This window comes from Athene cunicularia, assembly GCF_003259725.1.
Source record: "Athene cunicularia isolate RWA chromosome 6 unlocalized genomic scaffold, athCun1 chr6_part1, whole genome shotgun sequence".
In the NCBI taxonomy this organism is placed as follows: Eukaryota; Metazoa; Chordata; class Aves; order Strigiformes; family Strigidae; genus Athene; species Athene cunicularia.
The window spans coordinates 21,332,775-21,342,069 of record NW_020799105.1 but is presented as its reverse complement, the minus strand read 5'-3'; positions in this window follow the sequence as shown (position 1 = coordinate 21,342,069).

Below are 9,295 nucleotides of genomic sequence, written 5' to 3'. Positions count from 1 at the left end.
TCTGCTGGGTTGTGAGCTGGCAGCTGGGAAAGTTCTTAAGTTCTTCTGCCTTCGTGGCTTTCATCATCAGAGACGTGCAGGATGGCATTTTAAGGTTGTAGCTCACCAGGAGACTATGTAGTAAGTTGGGAAGAATACCCTCTAGACAGGCAAGGCAGTGAGATTTATATGAGGAATTTCAAAGCATGCAATTTGAGAACTACGTGTAGGTAATTTTTGCTGGGCAGATGTTTCTTTATTGGCCTGAGACACACACTGCATTTTGAAATGCTTCATGCTGCTTGGCCAGTAAATTATTTAATGGAACAAACAGTTAATCTTCAGTGTCCTAGCCTTGACTCTGGCTCTGCTCTTCCAGCTCATGCTTACTATAGAGTAAATGTTTCTGCTGACAAATTTGCAATGATTTTTCATGTTGTTGACGTGGTCTGGCACATTTCTTCAAGGAAAACAAATCTTTATATAAAAAGGGGAATATTCACCTAAGGAGAAACTAAATAAAGGCTGGCTGTTCGGGTGTACCTTCCATCAGAAGAAGAAACTCATCCTTAGGTTTAAATCTTGAAAGATTTTATTGACTTCAAGAAAGAAAAAACATTTCGTTAACAAGAAAGAGAACATACCATAAGCTCCTGACAAATATGTAAAAGCCTGTATATTTGTACTCCTTCACAGAGCAGAGCTGGAACCAAAAAATTAAGAAAGACCATCAGTAAACTTCCAGAAGATGAGGCACACGTGCAGTGGCCAGAAATCCTCATCATGGAAAAATTAGATGGTATTGCCAACTAGCTGCTTTTTTTTTTTTTTTTTTTTTTTTTTTTTTTTTTTTTTTTTTTTTTTTTAAATGTTATTGTAAGATGTAGAGAGCCTGGCATGCTGGAAACACTGTGAAAGAGACTGTCCCATCTCAAATGAATTTATAGTGTCCCCAGGACAGAGAGCAACAGAGCTGGCACTAGACCCCAAGTCATGTCCAGACATTTTTGCCTGGTTGTAAAAAGGATTCTAGATTGATTGAAGCTTTTTTTTTTTTTTTTGGTATGCATTAACTGAAAATGTCATTAGCATACACATATTTCTTCCTTCAGCTGCTCTTCCAGTGAAAGGATTTCCCATTTCAGGTTTTAATTCAGCAGGCAATAAAATATCCGTGTTTTAACTAGGGGGGAGTGCTGACATGTGAGGGATGGGCATCAGCTGGGGCATCAGGTGTGATGATGGCGTGAAAGGTGTGATGGACCCCTTTTGGGACATGGGTTCCCCTGTGCCTAAGAGCTCATCAGGCACAACCTCCCTGCCCCTTGGTGCTAACTGTGAGACTGTAAGGGCAAAGGGAGACGTGGCCCTGAGGGTCCGCTCAGCAATAAACCGAGAGGAGCAGACACAACCAAGTGTGTAGAACCGAGCCTTACCCTAGCACAGCGATACTCGGAATGGAAAACTGATCTCAGGGAGATTAGTTGTATGAAAGCTGTACCCAGCTCTTGCACGGAAATAATTTCCACTGCTTATCTGCGAGCCCCTCTACAGTGTGGGTGAATTGAAGTCAAATATTACACTTTAAAAGACAATTACATGTCCTTCACTTCCTCAAGCCCCTCAAAAGCCAAATAGTGCTATCTAATCTAAACCACCCCAGCTCTTCTCCATCCCCTCAGACACATGCTGTGCATTATATTTCTGCAGAAATTCATTGCAGTCTGGTTGAGCAATCCCTTTGAAGTCCTCGGGAGCTTATCTGTACTCCAGCAAGCAAGGGTGTGTCTCCCAGCCAGCTTGCAGGCGACCATAAAGCAGAAATTTATCCCAGAGGCCACAGGTGCCTCTTAGGATTTTTTTCGCAGTTTTTCTGAGAAATCTCCAGAATTTACCCCAGAATAAAGGGCTGCATCCTGAGGCTATCACTTCGCCTGAGGTGCTGCCAAGTGTGAGTGCAAACGTAGTGCGGGACACATCACAGTGTCTTGTAGGTGTGGTCCATGTGAGCTTCAAAAAAAACCAAAAACCAAAAACCAAAACAACCCAAAAATGCTTCAAGAAAGCACTGAAAATGGTCATAGCTGCCTTTTGGTACAACCGAGCATGCAGAAACAAAGTGGGGCTGGCAGGAGGTGCCTGGCTGGCTCCTCACCACGCTCTGGCAAACCAACCCTGGCATTTCAGAGCGCCGTAACAGCCCAGGTGCACCCACCGGCATCAACCTCTCCCTGCCCAGCTCTGCTCCTGCTCTCCAGAGGGTATCAGACCCCACTACCCCCCGCCCCTACCCCCAGGGTCCCATAGCCATCACCATTCTCACCCCCTTTCCTGGTCACCACAAATGCCTTCCCTAAAAAAGATGGAAAATGGTTTTACTGCCACAGGACAGAAGAAAAAAAAAAAAAAAAAAAAAAAAAGTCTGACATTAATCCTGAGATGAAAAAAAGGCTGAGCAAGTATTTATGTTGATTTAAGGCTGTTCTTGTTACATTCTTGAAACTACTGAGGTTATCTTGTAATCCATCTGAATTGCAGCTTGCGGCATTTTGAGCTAATTTTCAATTGTGCTGCATTTAACTGTTCTTTACCTCTTTCTGCCTCCCAGTATACGTAGAAAAACGTACATCAGGTTTTGGACCTTCAAACCTACGTCCTCTGAGGTGTCTCTGCATGAGAAAATGGAGACAGAACATTCCTCTAGCAGAGAAATTTTGGGCTCTGATGAGACTTTTGACTCTGCTGAAAGGCGATGCTTTCACATTGCTGGGTTTTGGCTAGAGGAGGGTTCAGCTGAGCAGCGCTCTTTCTTGTTTATTTTCTGAATGTTTTGAGTGAATGCATGTCTCTATAGATGTTTAGAGAGCAGCAGCACTGGAGATGAGGTTTATTTATTCGAAAGATATGTATCATGCAAACAGCTGTGAGCTGCTTCTCCTCACTGCTATGTTGATGCAATTCAACTCCCAGGAAGAGGTGGAGCAGCCTCCCCAGGAGCAGAGGTCTGCATCGCCTCTGGTCCAGCAAGGATCTTACTGCTGGGCTTACCAGCTCCTGGAGCTGGACATCTGTGCAGCAGGCTGAAAAGTGGACGAAAAACTGAATGTGAGCTGGCGATGTGCACTCGCAGCCCAGAGAGCCCCCCGTGTGCTGGGCTGCACCCAGAGCAGGGTGGGCACAGGGCGAGGGGGGGATTCTCCCCCTCTGCTCCGCTCTGTGAGACCCCCCTGCAGGGCTGGGTCCAGCTCTGGGGCACCAACAGCAGAAGGACACGGACCTGCTCCAGCGGGGCCAGAGGAGGCCACGGAGATGCTGGGGGGGCTGGAGCACCCCCTGTGAGGACAGGCTGAGAGAGTTGGAATCACAGAATTGTTTAGGTTGGAAAAGATCTTTAAGATCATTGAGTCCAACTGTTAACCTAGCACTGCCAAGGCTAAACCATGTCCCTAAGCACCACGTCTACAAACCTTTTAAATACCTCCAGGGATGGGGACTCCACCACTTCCCTTGGCAGCCTGTTCCAGTGCTTGACAGCCCTTTTGGTGAAGAAATTTTTCCTAATACCCAATCTAAACCTCCCCTGGTGCAACTTGAGGCCTTTTCCTCTTGTCTTATTGCTTGTTACTGGGGAGAAGAGACCACCACCCACCTCGCTATAACCTCCTTTCAGGCAGTTGCAGAGAGCAATAAGGTCTCCCCTGAGCCTCCTTTTCTCCAAGCTAAACCCCCCCAGTTCCCTCAGCCTCTCCTCATAAGACTTGTGCTCCAGACCCATCACCATTTTTGTTGTCCTTCTCTGGACACGCTCCAGCACCTCAGTGTCTTTCTTGCAGTGAGGGGCCCAAAACTGAACCCAGTGTTCAAGGTGTGGCCTCACCAGTGCTGAGTACAGGGGGACAACCACTGCCCTAGTCCTGCTGGCCACGCTATTGCTGATACACGCCAGGATGCCATTGGCCTTCTTGGCCACCTGGGCACACTGCTGGCTCATGTTCAGCTGCTGTCGGCCAACACCCCCAGGTCCTTTTCCATCTGGCAGCTTTCCAGCTGCTCCTCCCCAGGTCTGCAGTGTTGTGTGGGGTTGTTGTGACTCAACGGCAGGACCTGTCACAGCTGGAGGTTGTTCAGCCTGGAGAAGCAGCAGCTCCAGGGAGACCTTATTATGGCCTTTTCAATACTTAAAGGAGCCTTATAAGAAAGATGGGGACAGACTTTTTAGGGGGTCTGTAATGATAGGACAAAGGATAATGGTTTTAAACTCAAAGAGGGTAGATTCGGACTAGATATAAGGAAGAAATTTTTTACAATGAGGGTGGTCAAACACTAGGCAGGTTGCCCAGAGAGGTGGTTAGATGCCTCATCCCTGGAAACATTCAAGGCCTGGTTACATGGGGCTCTGAGCAACCTGATCTACTTGAAGATGTACCTGCTTATTGCAGGGAGTGTTGGACAAGATGACCTTTAAAGGTCTCTTCCAACCCAAACCATTCTATGTTTCTATGTTTGGACACATGGATTTTGGAAGACTTTTTCCTCTGGTGAAGTTAATTTCCTTCTGCCGCCATTCTCTCGTTAAGAGAAGAGCTCCAAATGGGCGACAGATTTGTCAGTTTTGGATGCGAGGCATGAGGAACTTTCTCCTGGGCCTATTTGGTGATCTTCTTGGCATCCAAGAAAAGGAAGCCTTAGTACTAAACCTTGAATGTGACATATCCAAGGACCAGACAGGTTTTCCTGGAGGACAAAGCAACTGGATGTCTCTAACCAGACGGAATCACAGCATGATTTTTCTCCAGGATCTGTTGCAAGTCGTGTCCCGAGGAAGGTGGGGATTAATCCCATTTTTCACATCCCTTTGGAAAATGCTCCTGGTCTGCTCCTTACCTCCAAACCAGCAGAAACCTGGGGATCTGAGGCAGTCAGGCATGTGCAGAGAAACCTTGTTATTTCCACATCATGTCCTGGCTTCATGGCAGTTTTAGTGAGAGTGCCATATGAGCACCTGCCTTCCTTCAACTTCTTTTCCCTTTTGTCCCTTCTTCTGCCTCTCCCCATTCCAGGGGACCCGCTGACCCCCAGGCCCCTCTGCAGTACAGGAGGAGACCGATCACTTGTCTACTGCTGCCTGTTCTTTTGTGGAGACGGGGTTAAAAGGTGTTATTTCTTATCTGTAAATGATGTTTTTCCTGTTGAGCACGATTACAAATGCAGATCCTTTGCTTTTACCTCAGTTTTTCACCTCTTGCTTTCCCCCCCACACTCCCTCTTGGTTTTATGCTGGAGATGGCAGTAGTTTCTGTTTAAAATGTTTAAAATGCTTCTCTGTTTTCCAGACTTTAACTGGGAGCCTGTTGCTACATGCTGAGCTGGGTGGGACTGCCGATTCCTTTTTTTTTTTTTTTTTCCCCTCAGAAAGAAGATTGCGAATATAAGGCTGCAGGGAATAAAATTTACAGGAGAGAAATTGCCTTGTACATTTTTAACATAGAGCTACCTTGCTGGCCAACACAGTATTTCACCCTTTGCATGCCATGGAAAGCTCTGAGTGCTAATGTTTTCTGTAACTGAGGGTTCAATGTTACTCCAGTTCCTGACTCCTTACTACAATTCTCTTGTCCTCTGTGCCGAAAATGAAACTCCTTGCTTTCAGATTCATTGTTGAATTGCTCTTATTTGCATGTAATGAGGCTGCGTATGCCAGTAAAAATTGGAGCCCCGTTTAAAAAGCTTCTTTTGTGAGATTTATCATCTGTTACTGATCATCATTACGGCCTTTTTCAAAGGACGTGCAATATTTTGGGACCCAGCCAGCCAGGGGAGGTGGAGAGAGGAGATGGCTTGGAAGGGACTATCTCTTGCGAGCCCCCGCCATGGGGTACACCCATGGGACAGAGTCCTGCGTGTCCCCAGCCAGGAGCCAGGGCTGCCCATCCATGCCCGGGGCGAGGAGCCTGTGCGGGACAGGACACAGCACCACAGGCCTCCCCCATCCTCCTGCACACGCCGCTTCCTCACAGGAAGCATCGTGGGGGATCTGCTGGGATGTTTTGCTTTTTTTTTTTAATATATTTTTTTTTCCGCCTGTGTTTATGCTCTTAGGACCTGATCTTCCCAAACAGCCGAGAGTCGGGGCCAGGAAGCACTAGTGTACATGGCCAGCTGGAAGGCAGCGCCAAGCGAGGTCCCCGAGCGCTCGGCGCTCACTCAGCACCTCCCAGCCGAGGGGGAAGCGTGTGCTGCCAGGTGGGATCACCCGGGTGCCGCCTTCACCTGCATCTGCACAAATCGATGCTGGCAGGGATGGCTGCTCTGCGACCCAGCCACCACCTTTCCGTGGCAGGGCTCAACAGCGAGCGTCCTGTGGTTTTCTCAGTCTCCAAGCTTTTGGGCAGCTTGCTCTCAGTCTTTGTACTCACCATCATTTCAGACTGAACGAGCAACAGCTCTAAGACTTTATAAACCTTGTTTATAACCTTCCTCTTGCTCAAAACGCTCATGTTACCTGCTCATCAAATGCAAGGTGGTCAGATAATCAAGTCCTGTTGGCTCTACAGGGCTCTCCTTGGCACGTTAAAGGAGCACTACCTCTAGCTAACATTAACAGCCAGCAGAAGCATTTCTGCACATCCACACAGACCTGCTGTATTCCTCCCACTAGAGGACGGTAGCTGGTGTACGCAGCCATCAGTAGCATTTTACAACAGAAGCAAGAATAAAACAGCCCTACCCTTCCTGTAGAAACATGTTCCTTTCTAGTGGTTTTCACATAATGAATCCCAGTGAATATTTAACTAAGTCTCCCCCGTAATCAAGTTTCTGGCCTCTTTACTGGTATCCACAACGTAAAACATTTCCTGATCCATTGCGTTCAGCAGCCCTGAGAGTTTCGGGCAGTATCTGTTTCTCTGTTCGGCTGGCATCAGAAGAACTGCACGATTGTTACTGGGTTTTCCTTAACCAGCAATCACTGATACGACCTTTGCTATCCCTTAAGAGATGGAATGGATCTTTTAAGACCTCAGCTTGGCCACCTAAATCAAAAGCAGGCCTTCTATTCAAGCCCTGAAATATTGCTGTATAGTCATACATACATGAATATTCATCGATATGTGTATGAATATTCAGTAATGCAAGTCTAGATTTCATGCAAACTGAGCTTCCCTGTAACCCTCCCGTTAAAACAGAAAAGAGTGAAGGAGAAAAGTGTGTTTCTGGGTCTGTGTGAGCAGGGAAAGAGGACGCTTTGGGTCTGTGTGATGACTTGGGAAACCTTCCTATAGTAAAACCTGTGACTTTTGTTTAAGGAACTTCATGTGCCTGTATCAAACAGCAAATCCCTATTTGCATTTGATCTTTACCTACCTGATCATTTTTTCATCCCATTTTCTGGACTGCAGCTTGTGAACGTGGTTACAGAGTTAACAAATGAGGGCTGTTAAACCTCGCTGCATCTCTGTTTACGTGAAGGTTTCTCAGGCAGGTCACTCACTGGCTTCTCTCCAAGGCAATCCAGTTTCTCAAGTGAAATTGTGGGTACCTTAATCACCTGGCAAAGTGGAGGAGGAGGTCATCTTACAGTGGGGACTGGAGCTGATAAAAGACAGCTTTCACTGAGAGTGAGACACACAGGAAGAAGCAAATTCCTGTGAAAACTATGGTAGGAGATAGAGAAGTGAAATTATGTGCAAAGGATGGGGAGAGAAGGAAGAATATGAACTGCTTGGGAAATGCTGACTTACAGATGTTTGAGGGATGAGAAGAACGAGGCAGGGAAATAGTTGTAGGCATTTAGTGCTTTATTACCCAGGGTTGTGGAAAGTAAAAAAATAACTCTTAATTTTTTTTTTTTAACTGCTAGAGTGATTGTGCCTCTTTGTGTCTGCAGCTGGGCCTCTGAAAGAGTGAACTAGAAACGTGGAGCTTGGCACTGCAGTGAAGGATGTGGGAAGCAGAAGGGACTCGGTGCTGTGGGGCGGCTGGGTCACGGGACCCTCCCCAGACAGAACCGTGCCTACACTGTGGGTCCCTGCCATATAGTTTTCTGCCTCTTCCAGGGATTAAACTGTAACATGAACCCTGGTGTAAGACCGACTTCACACCTTCTGCTCTGAGGTTGTGCCTGAAAGTCAGAGCACGCTTGCTGAACCCTGTGGTGTCACCAGAGAAGAATCCGATCTGATGTAACATTGCAGGGGAAGCTGCCACAACCACCAGTTGGTCTAGTTAGACAACAGAGCTTCAGTAAAACAAACCAGCGTGTATTGATCAACTGGCAACAGAAATAAGAAGTGCATGGGCCAACAAGCCAAATATATCCAAGATCCGTAACAGAAAGACAAATTGTCTTTGCAGCCTTTGTCTTCTCATTTTTATAAGTCTGGCTCTGTCTTGCTGTGCCCTGTTCAGTGCTGAAAAGAGGTTTATTCACATGGTTTCTCTGAGGCCTGCTTTAGGAAAGTTCACTGTTAAAAGATCTTCTCCAATGGATGCTGCTTCCCACTCATTTAGGAAAGCTACTATTCCCCAAGAGCCAGAGGTGCTCTACCAGGACAGCGTGTGACAAATTCTTTATGAGAGAATACATAATAAATTGAGGATTTTCTTTTATTTTGATTATTTAGTATTCAATATTTGCATTATGGAAGTGCCTGGAGGTTCCAGCTGAGATCAGTGTCCTATTGTTCTAAGCCATGCATAAAAACATGGTCAGAGATGAGGAGCTTACCATCTAAATAGATGAACTGGATAAAGGGTGGGAGACAGGAAGCATCTATTATTCTCATTTCATAGCTGGAGAGCTCGGACACAGACAAATTAAGTGCCTTTCCCAGGACTGTGTAGGAAAGCCAATGTAGAAGGGCAGAAAGCATCAAATATCCAGTATCCCAGTGTAATACTCTGCTCATAACCCATCACATTTCCTGTTTAAATATATCTTGTAACAGGGTAATAATAACAACAAATATTTGTTGAATCTTTTCCTTAAGACATACAAAATGAGAGGAGTAGCAGAAAGGTTACATGGCTACAAGGCATAACAGTCTGGAGGGAGTGTTGATACTCAAAATGCCATTACAAGACATTGACACAATAGTAGTGAACATAATCTGTTTTTTTTTTCCAACTACTTGGCCTTACTGCCTGAAGAGATTGGAAGATTCTCTTAGAAGATTCTGCTGTGCATAATGCAGAAAGAAATCAAAAATTGACAGGCAAAAGCAATTAATTTGCCATTTTCTGTAGCTTAACCAAAATGATTTTTTTTGTTGATAAACACTGGGTAAAAATATCCCTTTATGGGCTGGGTTCTGCAGTG